This window comes from Chenopodium album, chromosome 23 (genome assembly GCF_948465745.1).
Source record: "Chenopodium album chromosome 23, dcCheAlbu1.1, whole genome shotgun sequence".
Classification (NCBI taxonomy): Eukaryota; Viridiplantae; Streptophyta; class Magnoliopsida; order Caryophyllales; family Amaranthaceae; genus Chenopodium; species Chenopodium album.
Genome location: NC_137856.1, coordinates 11,839,891 through 11,862,164, shown reverse-complemented (window position 1 = coordinate 11,862,164; position 22,274 = coordinate 11,839,891). Strand labels below are relative to the sequence as shown.

Below are 22,274 nucleotides of genomic sequence, written 5' to 3'. Positions count from 1 at the left end.
GAATACATTTTCATCTTTGTCGGTTTTCATCTTGAAAATCCATTTACATCCGATAGGTGTGTAACCTACGGGTAAATCAACCAAGTCCCATACTTGATTTTCAAACATGGAGTCCATTTCGGATTTCATGGCCTCTTGCCATTTTGCAGAGTCGGGGCTCGTCATAACTTGCTTGTAGGTTGCCGGCTCATCTCCATCCACTACTAGGATGTCCTAATCTTCGGTTAATACAACACCGAGATATCTGTCAGGTTGAGATCTTGGCCGAGTTGACCTACGTAGGGTAATGGACTGAGCATTTGCATTATTGGTTTGACTTTGCATATTATGACTTTGACCAATGTCAACAGATGCTTCGTGAGCACTTTGATTATCAACTTGTCCTTGTTGCTCGTCCTCTCGAACTTTGTCGAGTTCGATTTTCCTCCCACCTGTCATTTTGGAGAGATGCTCCTTCTCCAAAAAGACACCATCACGAGCAACAAACACTTTGTTCTCGGATTTGTTGTAGAAGTAATACCCTTTGGTTTCTTTTGGATAACCCACAAAGTAAACCTTGTCAAATTTCGGATGAAGTTTGTCAGAAATGAGTTTCTTGACATATGCTTCGCATCCCCAAATCTTGAGAAAAGACAACCTTGGAGGTTTATTTGTCCATAATTCATATGGAGTCTTTTCCACTGCCTTGACGGAGCACGATTCAGTGTAAGTGCCGCAGTTAAAAGTGCATGTCCCCAGAAAGAGATTGGAAGTTCACTAGGACCCATAGTCGATCGGACCATGTCTAACAGGGTTCGATTCCTCCTTTCAGATACTCCATTCCATTGAGGAGTTCCCGGAGGTGTCAACTCTGAAAGTATTCCATGTTCTTTCAGATGGTCATCGAATTCTTGGCTCAAATATTCGCCACCTCGATTCGATCGAATCGCTTTGATTTTCTTGCCGAGTTGGTTTTCAACTTTGTTCTGAAATTCCTTGAATTTATCAAACGATTCAGATTTGTGCGACATTAGATAAACATAACCATATCTACTATAGTCGTCCGTGAAGGTTATGAAATACCGATAACCACTCCTTGCGGGTGTAATCATTGGCCCACATACATCGGTGTGTATTAGTCCCAACAAGTCACCGGCCCTTTCTCCCAACTTGGAGAATGGTTGCTTTATCATCTTGCCTAATAAACATCCTTCGCAATTCTTAAAGGATTCTAAATCAAATGAGTCAAGAATACCTTCTTGAAGAAGCTTCTTGATGCGTTTGATGTTAATGTGGCCAAGACGACAATGCCACAAGTAAGTTTGACTAGACGGTGTAGTCTTAGCTTTCTTTGCAGGATTAACGTTATAAATTTCTTTGTCTAGTGATAACACATAAAGACCATTTTCTGAATGTGCCGTACCATATAAAACATTATAGAGATAAAATGAACATGGTTGGTCCTTAACTCGAAATTCAAAACCTTTGGCGTCCAACGCCGAAATTGAAATGATTATTTTGGTAATGTTGGGAACACAATAAACATTGTCAAGTTCCAAAACTAGCCCCGTGGGCAAAGACAAACTAAGAGATCCTACGGATATAGCACCAATCCTTGCTCCATTTCCTACCCGGAGCTCGATTTCTCTCTTCGCTAGCCTCCTAATGTTCCTTAGTGCCTGTGAATCGGAACAAAGGTGTGAGCCACATCCGGTATCTAATACCCATGAAGCTGAGCTAGTGAAGTTAAAGTCTATAACGTAAATACCTGATGTAGAAGCAACGGTTCCGTTCTTCTTATCTTCCTTGAATTTGAGGCAGTCTCTCTTCCAATGTCCCTTCTTCTTACAATAAAAGCATTCGGAATCAGACTTAGAAGATGCTACCTTTTTCTCCTTGTTGTCTTTGGTAGCTTTCGGCTTAGGTGGAAAGTTCTTCTTTCCTTTCCCCTTAAAGCCCTTCTTCTTTTTGTCCGGCCTTTTGAATGGCTTTCCCTTCTTAATCATGAGCATATCATGCCTTCCCTCATCCTTGAGTGTCTACTCAGCTTGCTTCAACATCCCATGAAGCTCGGTGAGGGTTTTCTCCATGCTATGCATGTTGTAGTTCGTCTTGAACTAGTCATAGCCTTTGTGAAGGGAATGGAGAATGATGTGAATAGCCATTTCAGTTGAATACCCCGCATCAAGCCTTCCCATGTTCTCAAATAATCCGATCATTTTGAGCACATGTGGGCTGACTGGCTCTCCTTTCTTGAGCTTAGTCTCAAGGATCTGCCTGTGGGTTTAAAACCTTTCAGTTTGAGCCTGTTCTTGAAACATATTCTGTAACTCAGAAATGATCTCATAGGCCGATTCCTTCTCGAAGAAGGTTTTCTGAAGTTCAGGAGACATAGTGGCTAGCATTACGCACTTGACATCCCGATCGGCTACTTGCCATCGGTTAAGGGCTGCTTGAGTTACCTCCTCATTGGGAGCCTCGGGCATTTCCTAATCAAGGACATACTCTTTCTGTTCTTGCATAAGAACGATGCGCAAATTCTTTTGCCAATCAAGGAAATCGGTACCACTCAACTTCTCCTTGTCGAGAATTGAGCGTAATGAAAACTAGTTGTTTGAGGTTGAAGACATGATTCTACAATTGAAAGAATTTTAATGAAAAACCATTCAAAATTACTTAAATAAGATTGAGTTTTATTCATGCAAATTTTTCAATACTTATTTAGCGTCTTATTTACACGTAAAATTGTCCCTATTTTGTGAAAATAAGGCGATTCCAAGATCCGAAGAAACAAAAAGTGGTTAAGCATGCTTTGGCTTGTCTTAACACTCAATCTTCTAGGGTAAGCATTGCCTTGCTAATGGCTCTAAGCCACTCTTGGTTAGACAATCGTCGCATCTTACTAAGGACTCCTCACTCATACCGATGAGTTAAACCAAAACCAACGTGCACACCCGGTGTGCCTTGTGAGCCTTGGAGAAGTGATGGCACCTCGCTTTGGCATAGCCTACCATCACCCTCGTTCGGTTGGTAAGTGTTGTTTTGGAAAGGCAAGTTTGACTCAATATTATTAGGGACCTAGGATTTCTATGTTGGTTGATTTAAGTGAACTTAACTAGTCATCGCAACATAAAGAAAACCTAAACATGCATCTAACGAATAATTCACATGTATATATAAGCATAAAATATAAAGCGAAATTATAGATGCATATTGGCAACTAGCATGACCCCTTGAATTCTTCAAATCTTCAAAAGGTCTTCATTTGCAATTCAAGGCTTTGTCTTCCAAGATACGCCGTCTTCAAGACTTAACCAACCTATGCAAATACTAGTGTCTACGACTAGGAATAATCTAAATATTAAGGTACAAAAATACTTAACGGTGCGTAGACCATATTTAGATTTACAAAAATACATGACGGTACGTAGTCCGTATATTCTATCCTAGTCGGGTCCCACTAGTTGCCATTTCATAAAACCTGTGAGAGAGAATATACATTCCATTCATCCATTCACTATTTGTGAATGGCCCATGTAATTTACAATATCAAACAAGTAAAATGCATTTAAACAACGTGCGCACTAGTAACTAATCTAGGTGGTTAATCCGATTAACACGCCTAATTAAAACTAGTCAAAGTTGTTTAACCGATTATGTAATTGACGTCATTAATAATTGAAGTTCCCACTAAATTCCGCATTTCCCTTAATTAATCCAATTAATTAAGTCGGTAGCACCCAAACTTGTCAATATAAAATTTTGCCAATGCCGCTCAAAACCGAGGCCTAGCCTCCCAAAATTTTAATTAAAATAAATAAAACGGCAAAATAAGCAATATTAAGCCAACCGCATTTCAAGGGGCTTTCGCTTTAAGCGTTTTGCCAAGGAAACTCGAATAATCGCGACTCATGCAAACCAAGCATACTACGGCTATTCACCTCACCGCACCAAGCATATGCACACAAAAAAAAACTGCGCACACACGGCCCGCGGCAAGCAGCCATGGGCTACTGCCAATGCCGCACGCACGCGCACGCATAGCCATGGCTGCTAGTGCGTGGCTGCTGCGGCCGTGTGCTGCTGCCGCGCGTGTGGCCGCACGCAAGGCGGGGCAGCCACCTTGGCATAGCAGCCCGGCTAGTCAAGGGTGGTTCTTTGCCTTGTTTTGCGTGCCATGGCCTCGGGATTTGATCCCATTTCGCGAGACATAATTAATTAATTCTAAATTAATTTTAGAATTAACTTAATGAGAAAAAATTAAAAAAATTTAAACAAGTCTAACTTAATAAAATTTCAAAGTGCAAATAACCAAAAAAATTCCATGAACCATTCTTAATTAAATTGGTTTAGCTTGGTTCAATAACAATGTTGAGGCAATTTCTCACTTTTAATTTAATCAATTTAAATTAGACTTGAGAATTTGACAAAGTAAGGGGAAGTTGGAAAAATATGAACTTTAATGTTCAATGAAAATTCCAACATCTTAATTTTGTGAATCCTTGAAAATTATATCTTCCAACATGAAGATAACCAAATTTCTATCACAAAAATTGAAACTTTATGTTTCCAATCAACTCAAAATGATTAAAACAACAAAGTTTAACACAAAATAACATGGAATTTAGTGGTTTTTAAAGTTTCAATCACTTATCACAAATAAAGATTGATCTCATCTTTAACACTTAGGAAGCCTCAAAACAAAAAATTTCACACTAAAAAGCAATTAGTTTGCAACTATGTGAAAATAAATCAACCTTTAAGCATCAAATACTACCAAGTAAGTGTGCTTTAAGGGGACTTTAAAATGCAGAAAATAATGCAAATAATCAACCACATAATCAACAAGTTATGCCATTAATTTCAAGGTTAGAAAAGACTTAAAATTTTTCGTCAAAAACTAAAAATCCCTCGAAAAAGGCATTTTTGGTCAGAATTTCGCTAAAATCACAGGTCCAACGGGGTAAAAACCTTCCCAGAACACCTTTTCCACCCAAAATTCACTAGTTTTGGGCGAAAATCTGGGTTCTGGGCCAAATTCGACATTAAAAACGGGACTAAAATTAATAAAACCGAGCTACTAATCTAATTAGCAACTTAAACCAGAAAAATAAGCCAAAATAAACTTTGAAAAACATGATTATAAAAATAAACGAGCGGGGCTCCGATACCGCTGTTGGGGTTTGGTAAGTCCGACTCACCGCGGAAACAACCCCGACCCAAGGAACCACTCGTAATTAATAAAACTATAAAGCATAAATAAACACAAGAAAAGGAAGATCATCATAAGTTTTTTTTTCATTATTACTATCGGAACTCTTTTCCTTGACCATGAGTAGTGGGAGGTCTCTTGTTTGAGTACTAGTCCGCTTTGGTATCCGCCAAACGTCTGCCGTAACTGGAGATTATAACGACAGATATCGGGCAGCTAGGTCCTCTTAGTAAGAGAAGCTACATTACAAGACTGGAAAATGTCCCCCTACTAACAATAGGGAACATGTCTTGTTGTTTACAAGGCCTCTCGAAGAGCAAGACAGTGAAAATGCATGGCCGTGCTCAGATGGATTGTAGAAATCATCTGCTTATTGACAGTCAAACTCGGATTTCGAGAAACACTTCTGGACGTAACAGAGATGACGAGTAATCTTACTCTATAGTTCATGAAGAGACATAGGAAAAGGGCTATACACTAAATGCACACTTGTCCGTAAGGACAAGTGGGAGATTGAAAGGAATGGTGTCCTTCGAACAAGTGTATTATTCTGATAGCGGTTTCAGAATTATTAGAAAGCTAATATATTCAGTAAGGTCAAGTGATCGGAATGCCTGGGTGGAGGCCGCTTCCGATCAGTAATATTAATATAATTAATATTACAGCTTAATCTTGACTGAACCCTTCGGGTCACACCCAAGCAAAATATATGAACTGACTCGACGAATTAATTCGGAAGAAATTAATTCGTCGCCCGAGTGTTAAATATTTAGACGTCAGTAATTCGAGCTTGGAGCGTCGAAACCGAGCGTCGGAAGTCGAGTCAAGAATAATAAAAAGACGAGACGCGCAAAATAATAATAAATCGACCATATTCCCAAAATACACCTAGCATCGGAGTGCCCCGAGCATCCGAATGCTAGGGGCAAAAATATCCAAGCATAGGTGGCTAGCAAGCGCACCAAGCCGAGCCTAGCATGGCTGGCTAGGCGCGTGCTAGCGCACCATGCTAGCAGCCACGAGCTAGCAGCAGCTAGCAGCCGTGTGCACGTGGTGCGTGCAGCAGCTAGCTGCCGCAAGCTAGGCGTGCTAGCAGCGCACGCACAACAGCAAGCCCGCACCAAGTGCGTGGCTTGCGCGCACAGCAGCAGCCCGCATCTTGGTGCGGGGCTTGGCCCAGGCTGGGCTCGTGGCTGGGCGATAGGGCCGGTCGTATGGGGAAGCTTGAGGAATATGGAAGCAAGTGGGCAAGGACATGTGGCACAAGAAGAGTATTGAGTGGGGAGCAAGTATGGTCCCCTACTCTCCAAGTGGTCCTCACCAACCCATTTCACATGGTAATGCCACTTGTAGATTTATTATTAGTTTGCAATTTTAATTTAATTTAGCTTTAAATTAATTTGTAGAAATTCATGATCCCACATTGATGGGATAGAATTTCCCACTCATACTTTCCTCTATAAATACCAACCTTGGGGTTTGGAATAAAGTGCTTTAGTGGGAGTTAGAAAGAGCACTAGAGCATTCCATATTTTGGAAAAACTCTTAAACTCCATTAACACTTGGGTTTTGGTCGGACCTTGCTAATTCCAAGGTAACGGACCTAAAAAGTCATGTTCGTCCTTTGTGGGTGGATACCGTTGGAGGCACAGCATTTGCGGTGCTCAAGGCTTTCAAGTAAGAGCCCGTTTTGAGAGGGCGAAGCTCGCTTCAAGGGTATGATTCGTTCTTCCTTTTCTTATGTTTATTTATGCTTTATGGTTTTATTAATTACGAGTGGTTCCTTGGGTCGGGGTCGTTTCCGCGGTGAGTCGGACTCACCAAACCCCAACATCACCCCCAATATTTTATTTAATTACTACAAAATTCAAGTAAAACATGTTTCAAGTACAATATTCAGTCATTCTTTAGAAAAGAAAAGAGAAGGAATATCTAATGCGAAATTAACCCAAGCAACACAATAGTGAAAGGTAATCGATATTCTTTGAAATAAGGGGGAAACAAAAGAAAGGTATATTTCCAATGACTACAAGTCAAGCAAAATAACCTTGAGATATACAAAGAAAATGAGGGGTATGTTAAGAGTTAATTAATTTAGTCAAGGTGTGAATGTCCACACTCCAATTTCTTCATTACATTTAATGTAGTAGCCAACCCTAATTGCCACCCTCTAAGGTTATAGCCCACAATGTAATAGTGGTTTTTACTACTATAAATAGCCATGTAATTTCACTTGTATGATACACAAAAAATATTACCAAGAGTAATACATAAAAGTAGTAATACTTCTCTTATTACCTTCTTCTCTTAATCCTCTAATTTCTATATATTTCATAACACGTTATCAGCACCATCTTCAATCAGGTATACTTATACCGATTATCCAATTTTTACAAAGATTCAATTTCTTTCACAAAATATATTTTGAGGAGTATGCTCTATAGTTGCCCATATGGGATCCTCTATACCAGAAACTCATAATATATTTCTCCACAAAATTACTCCACATAATTAGCCATGTTGATTAAAAATGAGGATATCAATACATACCTTATTTATGATATTTAGTTTGGTAACTCTCATGCATGGTTATAGAAAGTAATATATAATTACTTTTGCATGTGGAAATATTTGTTGTATGCATGTTAATAGAGTAAATTTCATGGTCACACAAATCATGTTTATACTTACTTACTTGTGCATAATTACTGAAATGAAAAAAAATGATGCAGCCTTTATATTTATTTAATTTTTAGATTACACACTTTTATGTTTCTTTCAGTTTTCGAACCCTTGACCTCATGAATAGATTAGGGTTCTCGGACCACTACGGCTTGCATCCCAGTGTGATACTTATTTACGTTTGTAAATATTTATAGTTTGATTACGATTATTTTACCAGTCTACTAGAACATTGTATGATATTTTTACAGTAGTGTAAAGCTGAAACGGATAATTTACCCCCCTATAAAAGGCGGATTACACCCCCTTATTTCACCATACAAACCTTATCCCCTCCTTAAACTTTACCCAAATTATCTCCTCTTCTTCCTCCTCCATTTACACCGGTCACACACCATGTTCCCCGTCGACAACCGACAACCACCACACCCCTTTACCTTTGAAGAAGATTTAAGGAAATTAAAACTATATTTAGTTTTAATTATGGCCCTAGTAGTTTTATTAATGGCAATGATGATTTTCATCATTTTACATAAGTAGCGCTCGGTTTTTCGACAAAGGGAATTCATGCATGTAATCTCCGTAGTACTTCAAGTTTTTTTGTCTTCTAGGTAGATTATAAGTGCATTTTGTTATAATAAATGTTTCTTTTGTCTTATCATTAATGTATGTCATTAATATTATTATTATTATTATTATTATTATTATTATTATTGTTGTTGTTGTTGTCGTTGTCGGTGATGTAGTAATAGTAGTAGTATTTATTGTTATTGTTATTATTATCATTGTTATTGTTATTATTGTTGTTGTCGTTACTAACGTAATTATCATGTTTAATTTTAGCTTAACTTTATGTAAATCATAATAATAACCCAAGGGGGAGAAGCAAATATGTTTTAAATGGATTATTATTATGATTACAATTTGATTACTTTAATTATCACTTGCTTAATTGGCTTAATAATAATTACCTATTTGATTGTAGTTAAAATGGGAGACTTGATGAAAAGACAATTTGACGTATTAGACTTGTCCGGACATAATTATCTTGAATGGACAGTTGATGCCCAAATGAATTTAAAGGCTCAGGGATTGGAACATACAATCAAAGAAATTACCATCCCAGGAAGCGAAAAAGATGCCCCTGCTCAAATTAAAGTTCCTACTGATCAAGAGAAAGCAAAAGCTATAGTTCTCTTAAGGCACCATTTACATAACAGTTTAAAAACTGAGTATTTAATGGTGGAAAATCCCAAAGAACTATGGGATAGCCTGAAAGGAAGGTATGACCACCACAAAAGGGTACTCCTTCCTTCAGCACAGTTTGAATGGACAAACCTGAGATTTCAGGACTTTAAATCTGTCAGTGATTATAATTCATCACTATATAAAATCGTATCAATATTGAGATATTGTGATCAACCAGTCACTGAAGTGCAAATGATAGAGAAAACACTCTCTACATTCCATGCTAACAACATTGTATTGCAACAGCAATACCGTGAAAGAGGCTTTGCAAAATATTCTGAGCTTATTTCTACATTATTGGTTGCTGAAAAGAATAATGATCTTCTATTGAAGAATCACAACCTAAGACCAACTGGGTCTCAAGCATTCAATGAAACAAATGTTGTAGAAAGCACAAATCCACCTGAGACAAATGTTGCTCATAGAGGTGGACGTGGAAAATATAATAACCGTGGCAGAGGTCGTGGAAATTTCCGTGGACGTGGCCGTGGACGTGGTTATGGCCGTGGTAGAGGCCAATTTCCCCCTAGAAACAACACTCAAAGGGGGCATCAACAAGGAAACAAAAATCAAGCCACCACAAAAGGAAAAGACACATGTTATAGATGTGGCATGACTGGACATTGGGGACGTACTTGTCGTACGGCCAAACATCTGGTAGAACTATACCAGGCTTCCATTAAAGGGAAAGAAAAACATGCCGAAACAAATTATGTTAATGAAGAAAATGTCCCTGGAATTAGCCTTGATGTGTCTGATTTCCACATAGACAATGGTGAAGCTGGTGGTGAATTTATCTTTGGAGAGAATAATCATGTTTAGATAATTCATCAATTACTATGATATGTATTATGTTTTCATTATGTACTTTTCTTGTATGTTTTTTTTTCATGTTCAAGTTATGTACTTTTAATTTTTCATCATTAATAAAGTAAGTCCAGTTTAATTATCTTAAACTAATCTTATACTTATTATTTTATGAAGATATGGATCTGCCCGAAGTTGGTTCCAAATTTCAATGCCTTTTGGACAGTGGAACAACACACACTATTCTGAAGGATAGAAAATATTTTTTAAAGTTAAAATTATTTCAAGCAAATGTTAATACCATTTCTGGGTCAGCCAAGCTAATAGAAGGTTCTGGAAAAGCTTGCATAATACTCCCAAATGGAACAAAATTAATCATTAATGACGCTTTATATTCGAGTAAATCTCGAAGAAATCTTATAAGTTTTAAAGATGTGCGTCAAAATGGTTTTCATTTAGAAACAATGATAGTGGATCAAAAGGAATATTTATGCCTCACGGCAGAAAAACATGGCAAGAAACATGTGTATGAGAAATTGCCAGCATATTCTTCAGGGTTATATCATATAGATATACGACCAGTTGAAATAAATTCGATATCTAACCAGAAGTTAGATAATAAGAATCTGCTAAATTTATGGCATGATCGTTTGGGTCATCCTGGTACAGGAATGATGCACAAGATTATAGCAAATTCAGTAGGACATTCAATTAGGAATGTCAAAATCCCTCGATCAGATGAATTAACATGCTCTGCATGTTCACTTGGCAAATTAATAATAAGGCCATCTATGAACAAAATTGCTACTGAATCTCCAACATTTTTAGAGAGGATTCAAGGAGACATTTGTGGACCAATTAATCCTGCATGTGGACCATTCCGATATTTTATGGTATTAATTGATGCCTCAACTCGATGGTCACATGTAAGTCTCTTATCCAGTAGAAATGTTGCTTTTGCAAAACTCCTTGCTCAAATTATTAAACTAAGAGCACAATTTCCAGACCATACAATAAAAAGAATAAGGCTTGACAATGCTGGGGAATTTACATCCCAAACATTTAATGATTATTGTATGTCGATTGGAATTGTTGTAGAACATCCAGTAGCTCATGTTCATACACAAAATGGACTTGCTGAGTCATTAATTAAGAGACTACAATTGATTGCAAGGCCATTATTGATGAGATCAAAATTGCCTTCATCTGCTTGGGGTCATGCCATAATACATGCGGCAACTCTAATTAGATTGAGACCAACTGCTTATCATAAGTTCTCACCACTACAATTAGTTTTTGGTCGAGAACCTAATGTCTCACATCTAAAAATTTTTGGTTGTGCGGTGTATGTTCCTATTGCTCCACCCCAACGAACAAAGATGGGTCCACAAAGAAGGCTGGGAATTTATGTTGGATTTGAATCACCCTCCATAATTAAATATCTTGAATCAATGACCGGTGATTTATTTACGGCCAGATTTGCCGACTGCCATTTCAATGAGACAGTATTCCCAGCCTTAGGGGGAGAGAAAGTGGACCCACGAAAAAAAGAAATAGAAATCATTTGGAATGCAACACAATTGTCAATGTTTGATCCACGAACAAATATGTGTGAACAAGAAGTTCAGAAAATTGTTCATTTACAAAGCATTGCAAATCAGCTGCCTGATGCATTTATAGATGCAAAGAAAGTGACAAAATCACATATACCAGCTGAAAATGCCCCTGCACGAATTGAAATTCCATCTGGTGATAAGATCATTGGAAATGAATCTCTAGCACGCCGAAAGCGTGGAAGACCACTTGGTTCAAAAGACTCTAAACCAAGAAAATTAAAAAGACCTGATGAGATCAACAACATTCCCCTTACGGAAGGTCAAGAAAGACAAAGTACAGATGAGAATAGAGAAAAAGATGATAATCCGAAAGGGGATGAACAAGATGACCATGACATCGATAACAATGAAACTTCAATAAACTTTGTTTCTACCAGGAATTATTGGAATAGAAATGATGTTATCGTAAATGAAATATTTGCATATTCCATTGCAATTGAAATGGCATCTGACGAAAATGATAGTGAACCAAGAACAGTGGAAGAATGTCGTTGCAGGCATGATTGGCCAAAATGGAAAGAGGCAATGCAGACAGAGTTAAAGTCACTCGAAAAATGAGAAGTGTTTGGAAAAATAACCCTTACACCAGAAGGTGTAAAGCCAGTTGGATACAAGTGGGTATTTGTGAGAAAACGAAATGAGAAAAATGAAATTGTTAGATACAAGGCAAGACTTGTAGCCCAAGGTTTTTCTCAAATTCCAGGGATTGATTATGAGGAGACATATTCTCCCGTAGTTGATGCAACTACGTTAAGATTTCTGGTAAGCTTGACAGTCTCAGAAGGACTAAAGATGCGATTGATGGATGTAGTGACCGCATATTTATATGGGTCACTCGATACAGATATTTATATGAAAGTCCCAGATGGACTAAAATTACCAGTAAACCACAAGCCTAGACATTTACTTTCCATAAAATTAAAAAGGTCACTTTATGGATTAAAACAGTCTGGGAGGATGTGGTATAATCGTCTTAGTGAATACCTTATGAAAGAAGGGTTCAAGAATAATCAAATCAGTCCTTGTGTTTTCATTAAGAGATCACAATCAGGGTTTGCAATTGTTGCAGTTTATGTTGATGACTTGAATATCATTGGAACCCCAAATGAACTTGAAATAACTGCAAAATACTTGATGAAAGAATTTGAGATGAAAGACCTTGGACAAACTAAATTTTGCCTTGGATTGCAAATTGAGCACTTAAATAATGGTATTTTCGTCCATCAGTCTAACTACACCGAAAGAGTGTTAAAACGTTTTTTCATGGACAAAGCGACCCCAACAAACACCCCGATGATTGTTCGGTCTTTGACTATGAAATATGATCCATTTAGACCTCGAGAGGAAAACGAGGATGTCCTTGGTCCTGAAGTACCATATCTAAGTGCAATTGGGGCTCTAATGTATCTAGCTAACAATACTAGACCAGACATAGCTTTTTCTGTGAATTTGTTAGCCAGGTTTAGCAACGCACCAACGAAGAGACACTGGAAAGGAGTAAGACACTTACTACGATATCTACGAGGAACAAAAGATCTTGGTTTGTTTTATCAATCAAGGCAAGATGCCACCCTCATCGGATATGCAGATGCTGGATATCTATCAGACCCACAAAACGCCAAGTCACAAACTGGATATCTGTTCACCTATGGTGGAACTGCAATTTCTTGGAAATCAACAAAGCAAACCTTAACTGCGACATCATCAAATCATGCTGAGTTGATTGCCCTTTATGAAGCAGGACGTGAGTGTGTATGGCTAAGGTCAATGATCGGCAATATCCAAGAAGAATGTGGGATGAAAGAAGTAACTAAAAGTCCAACCATCATTTACGAAGACAATACTGCATGTATCGCACAAGTAACTGAAGGATATATTAAAGGTGATAGGACTAAACATATATCCCCAAAACTGTTCTTTACACACGATTTGCAGAAGGAAGAGAAGATAAATGTCCAACAGATCCAATCATCTGATAATCTTGCAGACTTGTTTACTAAGTCCCTACCTTCGAAGAGTGTTGAGCGGTTGGTCCACAAGATTGGGATGCGTTGTCTTCATAAACTATGTTAAAATCAGGGGGAGCATTATATGCACTGCACTCTTTTTCCCTTCGATCAGGTTTTTATCCCAATGGGTTTTTCCTGACAAGGTTTTTAATGAGGCAGTACACTAAAGCATATAGTAATATATTGTTGTACTCTTTTCCCTTAGCTATGGCTTTTATCCTAAAGGGTTTTACCTAGCAAGGTTTTAACGAGGCAACATATACCCTATTCTGTATGGACATTCAAGGGGGAGTGTTAAGAGTTAATTAATTTAGTCAAGGTGTGAATGTCCACACTCCAATTTCTTCATTACATTTAATGTAGTAGCCAACCCTAATTGCCACCCTCTAAGGTTATAGCCCACAATGTAATAGTGGTTTTTACTACTATAAATAGCCATGTAATTTCACTTGTATGATACACAAAAAATATTACCAAGAGTAATACATAAAAGTAGTAATACTTCTCTTATTACCTTCTTCTCTTAATCCTCTAATTTCTATATATTTCATAACAGGGTATGTATTTTGTATTTAGTGATAGCAAAACTCAAGCAAAACAATCATGAAAAATAATGAATATTCTTTAGAAAAAACAAAGTTTATAGACAATGACTAAAAGTTATCTCTAAAAAATAGTAATGTAGTAAACTTAACCCCAAATTGACTGTCTTTTAATAAAAATAACAAAATATGTTATGAAAACATCATAGCTCAGCTCATTACTATTGCGAATAGTGAGAATCAATCCCAAATATATAGTAACTTATAAACTTTCACCTTTTTTTAGAAAAAAAAAAATTCGTGAATGAATATTATTAGTAATCATTTTTGCTTTTTTCATTGTGTCAAAAAATATTATTAGTAGTCATTGTGTCAAAACTATACTGGTATATACTAGTAGTAAATATCTGAGCTAGTAAAAATTTTTATTCCAAAAAAAAAAAAGCAGACTTCCAAATTCCAATCTTTAATTTGTTGTAACAGACCTTATTTGCCTGGAAGGCTAATAATATTTTCTTCGGTTTGGGTTAAAAAAAAAAAATAAACTAGGGTAGCTAATGCGCGCGATGCGTGCATCATAGCTAGTCATATTTGGAGTCTCTTTCGGTTTGATCTTACATCACAAATTTAATTATTAGCAACATAACGAGAGAAATTATATATAAATAGATATATTTAGGGGTATAAATGTCCACACATTATTCTTAAGAGTAAAAATAAAGAGGTAATAATCATTAATGAGGGCAAATAAGTAATATAACATTTTAGCTGATATAATTGTCCAAACACTATTCATTTTAAAAAGTTATACATACTAATGAGGGTATATATGTAAATACGCATTTTAAAGGGTATAATGGACATAACACTATTCATAAGAATAATCTTGTACTTTTTATAAGGTGGGAAAATGCCGAGCAAAACAATCTTGGAAGACTTCATCATAATAATATTAGTAAACATTCTAGCAAAAGAATCTTAAAAATATTAGACATTCTTTAGAAAAGGATAAAGAAAAGGATAGAATAAAGAAAGGGTTTCCATCCAATTACTACAAAAAGAAAAGAAAAGAAAAGAATAAAGAAAGGGTATCCATGATTGATTACAAAAATTTGAGTGACCAGTACAATCTTGAAGAGCTTATTTAATTTCGTGACTTACAGACTACATTAAAGTCTTTGAAATATAAGAACCTCTGCCTTACATATTCAATACATTCACTGATTCACCCACAAATACAATACTATTTCCTAAAAGAAACAAAAACTCATTCTATTTTCCACCAACAAAAGTGAGATATGGATGTGTCAGGAAGTCTTTCACTGGTGCAAACTGTCATTGAAAAACTAGCTTCTCCCATTTGGGACCAAATTGAAGCTATATTGGGTTTGGAAACTCAGCTTGACAAACTCAAGGACACCATGTCCGCTATCGAGGCCGTGCTCCTCGATGCTGAAGAACAAGAGCACCATCAGCAGTACCGTTTTACCCATGTTGAACGTAACAAGCTCCGGAGGCTTAAGGAAGCTCTTTACCGAGCCGATGACTTGTTCGACGAGATTGCCACCCTTGGTCATCTCAAGAAACTCAGGCCCTGTAATAGCAACAAGGTGTGTAATGAGGTATGTCTTTTCTTCTCTCGCTCTAATCAACTTCGTTTTGCGTTCAATTGGTCTCAAGAGATTGAAAACATAGTGGGGATGTTGGAGGATATTGTCAAAGATCATCGATATGACTTTGGCTTGAGACACCCTGTTGGTCTTGATGCCAAGCAGTTGAGAATTAACGCAAGGGAAACTCATTCCTTTTTGAGCGAGGAAGATGGAGTCATTGGGAGGGAGAAGGACAAGCAAGAAGTGACGGAAATGCTACTCAACAAGACTGTTGACCAGGATTTGTTTGTTGTCAGTATTGTTGGGATTGGAGGCTTGGGGAAAACCACTCTGGCCCGACAGGTTTATAATAACGAGATGGTTGTGAAGGAATTCCCTCTGAAGATGTGGGTTTGTGTCTCTATTGATTTTAATGTCAAAGCGGTTGTTGGTCAAATTCTTGCAGCTGCAAATCCTGAAATCAAGCAAGACCAGCTGAATTTGGAGCAGCTTCAAATGAACCTTCGGAAAGAACTGGATAGGAAGAAATATCTCCTTGTTTTGGATGACGTGTGGAATGAGGATTCCAGGAAGTGGCTTGAGTTGAGAAATCTGTTGATTGGGGGTGGAAGGGTCAGCAGAATTTTAGTGACAACTCGCTCCAAAAAGGTAGCTGATGTTGTGGGAAGTCATTGGACGCATGAATTGGAAGGTCTCTCTGACGATGAATCTTTGGATTTGTTTTTTAAAATGGCACTTAAACCGGAGGAACATCCAGTGAAGAAAGAATTAGTTGACATTGGAAAAGAGATAGTTCGAAAGTGTGCAAATGTTCCACTTGTCATAAGGATGGTGGGAAGTCTTCTTCGAGATCAGGATGAGTGTAGGTGGGAGAATTTGAAAAATACTGACTTGGCAAACATTGTACAAGATGATACCAATGACATAGTACCTATGTTGAAGATCAGTTACAATTATCTTCCGTTTCATTTGAAGAGCTGCTTCAGTTACTGTGCTATATTCCCCAAGGATTACAAGATTATCAAGGAGGATTTGATCTGTCTTTGGATGGCTCAAGGCTTCATTATTCCATCCAATGGGGAGAGTTTTGAAGATGCAGGTGACAAGTACTTCCAGCAGTTACTGGAAAGGTGCTTCTTCCAAGATGTGGAATTAGCCGAAGGTACTACTTATGAAATTGTATCATGCAAAATGCATGATCTAATTCATGATCTTGCCAAAGAAGTAGCAGGGACAGAAATATTATCGTGCACTTATAGTACAAGTTGTTTTAACGAGAAAACTCGCCATGTATACATTGATGGAAGTACCCCTAAAGATCTTGTTGGTAAGTTGAACAATATGCAAAGGATGCGTACATTTCTATGTATAGAGGATATTGATTTCTCTTTAAGACCGTTTGTGCGGGGTGTATCAAAAGTAAAATATTTAAGGGTATTGCGCTTAAATAATTGAAATCGATTATTAAAGTTGCCAAGCATGATAGGTGACTTGGTGCATCTTAGGTATTTTGACCTTTCATACAATAGATATCTATTTGTATTGCCCTCATCCATTACCAAGCTTTATAACCTGCAAACATTAAAGTTGTGTGAATGTATGTATCTAGGAGAGTTGCCAAGGGAGTTGAGGAAATTAGTTAATCTTAGGCACCTTGATATTTATGGTTGCATGAGTTTAACACATATGCCTCCAGGGATGAATACCATGATATCTCTTCAAAAGTTGACAATGTTTGTAGTGAGTGGAAGTGAAACAAGCAATGCTGGTTGGAATTGGAGGTCAACTGGTGTTGGTCAGCTTGAAGATTTGGATGGTTTCACCAATTATAGTCGCACTATGCAAATTATAATTAAAAAAGGTGTAACATACAATGCAGTAGGAAGGGGAATGCTATTTAAAAGTCGAAATTTGTGGGAAATTATGTACAAGTGGGAAACAGAAGAGAGTAATAATGCAGAAGAATTGCTCCAAGGCCTACAACCCGACTCTAAGCTTAGAAAGTTAGAGTTGTGTGATTATCCAAGAGTGACGCTTCCAACCTGGATGATGAATCTCAATACTTGTCTCCCAAATCTTGTTCAAATAGCAATTCGTGGTTGTAAAAGGTTAGAGCATATTCCAATGATGAGTCAACTGCGTCATTTGAAACTCCTTGAATTTGATGGTTTGAATCAAGTGGAGTATATGGAGAGTAGCAGTAATATTATTAGTGGATCAGAAGATGGAGAGTCGATATTCTTTCCATCCCTTAAAAAGCTGATGCTTCACAATATGCCAAATTTGAAGAGATGGTGGAAGTCGGAATCAGAATCAGGGAAGGGTGAGACACCACAAGCACCAATGCTTTCACACCTTTATATATGGGATTGTCCAAATTTGACAACTTTTCCTTTCTGTCCGGAACTGCAAGAATTGTTGTTGCGCGGATTTAATGAAGAGCTGGGCCCAATTATGAGGGAGACTACTTGGCAAAAGGAGGAAGGACGATATGGAAGATTGAGGGAAGTTACGTTAGATAACGCAGCATATCTTAATTCTCTACCCATCCAATCTTTCCACCATCTTTCTCTTCTTGAGATTCGCGATGACCAGAAAATGGAGAGATTGAACTTAGAAGTGGGTGAGGTGTTCCAAAGCGGCAGCCTGTCCTCTCTTAGCTCCTTTTTAATTTATAATTGCAATAATCTGAAGAGTATATCAGGTCGAGGAGTATGGGAGCATTTCACTGCCCTCGAAACTCTTAAATTGGATGAACTATCTGAGTTGGAATTGAAGGTTGAAGATGATGTCATCAACAACATTGAAGAAGGATGCGTTAATGATGAGGGAAGTGACATAGAGATGCCATGGAGATACCTTGCTCCCACTCTCCGTTACTTGAGATTATCTAAACTCCCAAAGGTAGTGAAGCTGCCATACGGGATTGGATGCTTATCATCCCTCTATTCCCTTGAATTTTGGGGTTGTGATAATTTGGAAAGCCTAACACCATCAATAGGTGGTTTATCATCTCTCCAATCCCTGATTATTGTGCAGTGTCCAAAATTGAAAACGATGCCAGAAGAGATGCGCCACCTCACCTCCTTAACCAAACTTCATATATGGGAATGTAGCCCAGAGTTGATGAATGAATGCAAGAGCAAGAATGGTGCTAACTGGTCAAATATCCAACATATTCCCAACATAGGTATGAAAGATAAAATAGGGGTTATTATTGTTATTGTCGTCTTTTCACTTTTAATTTTGTAACATTTTTGAAGAATGGATGCCTGCTTATCATCTCTTTAACACCATTTTTAAATTTGCTTCAGAGCCCGACTTCTAAAATCAGTGCCCGGAAAATTCGTTTACTCAGTGTTCATATTAATCATAACTCAACTGGTCATAGGTCAAAGCTAAGGTAATGTCTACACGTATTATTCATTTATTCACATTTGGATTTTAAATTTTGGGTTACTAGTATATATGCATATGTGATATGTACTATTAGTATTACCGTCCTTTGGTCATGCAAACACGGAAAAATTGTAACAAAAGGGAAAGGGTTGTCTGTAACTTCTGAAATAACTTCAGAAACCTTATAATTTTTCATTTTGATTTAGTCTGTCTTGAAATAGGGAGTTGTAACAAAATGGAAAGGGTTGTCTGTAACAAAAGAGTGGGGCTGCAACAGGTAAAACATTTTCCTTTCAACAGTTGTTTATAAAATTTTTCAAGATTGATGAATTCAATTGTAAATCAATTATGCAAAACTTTTGGAGTTCTTAATTTCCAGGAGGTCTAGTATAGTAGGACTGACAATATGGAGAATATATTAAACTCCAGTTCAACTTAGATTTTTGCAAGTAGTATCTGTTATATTGATTTGGCCTTTTTGCAATTGCTAGTCTAATCCAAAACATGACTGCGCAAAGTTTTTGTTTTTTTTTTTTTTTTTTTTTTTTTTTTTTTGCAAGTTTGAATGAGTAAATAACTATGCAAATTTATAAGTATTGCCCACTTGAGAATAGTGATCATAAGAATCATGAGGAAATCCATCAGATTTACATTTAATCAGATTGTTCTATTACAACAACCTTGTCAAATTGCTTGTTTAATGATATGCTTCTAATAGCTGTTCTGTATTTTTTTCTTTTTTCTAAAATGCTTGTCATGCGGAAAGATTATCTCTTGAAGCGTTTGTAGGAGCCCCACTATAACTACTCCAGAAGCTAGCTTCTCTTTCAAGTAATAACAGGTAGCTAGAATTTAATTTTGAATGCTTTACCTTTTCTCTTTTGTTTTCAACATATTTAACCTTTTTCTTTCCCTTCCAAATAGTATGCTAAATTTGAAGTCAAGAATCAGTATAATTTTGGACAGAATTTTCTTTGTGGTAAATGTCATTATGTCAAAACATGAAACTCGGAAATATGGTTGTGATTTTTTTTTGTTTGTTTTTCTTTTTTTTACAGTTACCAATCCAAAAGGTTTGTGAATTTAGCATTAAGCCTTTCTGGTTCTCATCTTTGTATTATGCGTGATATATTATGATACTAGCTGGTACTGGAGAAAGATAATAATGTGAGAAAAACTTCAATGGCTGCTTGAACTGATCATTGAAAGTATACTGGATAGCCACTCTGAGGGTAGGCTGATTACCAATATGTCAGAATCTCAACATCTTATTCTACATGCTCCTAGGAAATGGTGTAATGAAAGAATGTGCTTTATCAGATCAAGTGCTATATATGGCAGCAGTTGCAGGCTTTGTTGCTTTCGCTGTATTGGAAGGCTACAAATTACAAGATTTCCTCAAATATATCTTTTATGGTACTATGTACAAGTATAAGAATAGAAGTCCACTGAATGATGTTTTAGGGAATAAACCCAAAAGAGCTGTCAATGTTTATAGATCTACCGGGATTGTCTTAAAGGTGTTTGAGGAGAACCCTACCTAGTAGGTGGCTCTTTCTCCCTTGAGCTCTAGAGTTGTAAATTCATATTTGGTAATATAATGGTTCTTAATCAATTCTTTGCAAAGCAACCTATTTTTGATATCTGTTCTCTTCAACTGTTCAAAATTCCAAAGAGAGAATTTATGTCTAGACTTCAGATGATATGACAGGCCCCAATATTAGAATGAAGGAAGTTAGAGACCCAAATGAATAGAAGCAATAACTAGTTATTCAATTAAATGAGAGGTAGACTGATTACAAATCCGAGACTTTGTTGTTGGATCCAGCTATTTTATATATCTTGAAAGGGAACAAAAAAAGAATGACATGATATTATTTACAAAAACATCATAGAGCTACAGGCTTTGTTGTTGTAATATTGGAAGGCAAGGAGTTTACTCGTATAAGTTTCTGTTACTGCGACAGACTTGAGAGCGTTAGAGGAGAACCCTGCCTAGTAGTAGGTGGTTCTTCTTCCCTTAAATCCTTGAATTGTATACCCCAAAAAAACAGTCTTATTTTTAAATTGTTTGAGATTCTTGAAATTACTTTGTATATGCATTTTCCACTTCTCAATGTTCCTGAATCCTGATAGATTTTTCTGACCTTGTTGGATTTAATTTACCATATATCAACTTTTGAGTTCATTTAGGGCCTGTTCTCATTTACTTAATTTCAGTTCAGTTCAGTTGAGTTCAGCTCTAGTTCAGTTCAGTTAAGCTCTAATCAATTCATTTCATTTCAGCTCCCAATTTCCTTCTCTCATAAAATATTCATTTCAGCTTAGCTCAGTTCAGTTCAGTTCAGTTCAGTTTTGCTCCAATCAGTTTAGTTCAGTTCAGCTCGGTTCAGTAAATGTGAACAGACTCTTAGTCCAATATAAGTCAAAATCAAATCACATAATTGGATACAATTCGATTTTGTTAATCCTAACCCACTGTATGCAACATAGGCCATTTAACGGAAGGTGGTAATTGTCAAATTTTCCAATTTATAATTATGTCCACTTGAGAGTTGGAATCATCGAATTAAGAGGAAATCCATCAGATTTACATTTTATGAAATTGTTCTATTACGACAACCTTGTCATATTGCTTGTTTAATGATTTGCTTCTAATAGGTGTACTGAATCTTTTTATTTTCCCTTTTAAAATACTTGTCAATTTGTCATGCAGAAAGATTATTTCTTGAAGTGTTTGTCGGAGCCTCACTCTAACATTCTAGAAACAGATAGCAAGAATTCATTTTAGAATGCTTTACCTTTTCTCTTGTTTCTTTTCAACATATTTAAGCTTTTTCTTTCCCTTACAAATAAAATGTTGTATTTGAAGTCAATAATCAATATAATTCTGGACAGAATGTTCTTTGTGGTAAAATGTCATTATGTCAAAACACGGAAATCTGAAATATGGTTGTGAAGGATTTATGTCTTTGTCGTGTGCAATTAATAGATATATAAATGGATCAAATTATAGAGATAATTAAGTCCGGACATTTGGGTCGTCGTTTTATCTTAGCTAGAGGTATAGTACTAACGATCTTTGGACTAGTAAAATAGGCCAAAGCCCAATTGGACGAATCCTATAAGGTCACACAAAGGGTCTAGATCGGGCACGAGAAGACAAG

At 36.9% G+C, this 22,274-nt stretch overlaps 1 pseudogene across 1 annotated transcript; it reads left to right on the top strand.

Annotated features, from left to right (window-relative positions):
• Positions 1 to 15,331: 15,331 nt before the first annotated feature.
• On the top strand, positions 15,332 to 20,716 carry LOC145609328 (putative disease resistance protein RGA1; annotated as a pseudogene). The gene is made up of 3 exons (XR_014106009.1): positions 15,332 to 18,898; positions 19,023 to 19,948; positions 20,166 to 20,716. The product of XR_014106009.1 is annotated as a putative disease resistance protein RGA1 (transcript).
• Positions 20,717 to 22,274: the final 1,558 nt, after the last annotated feature.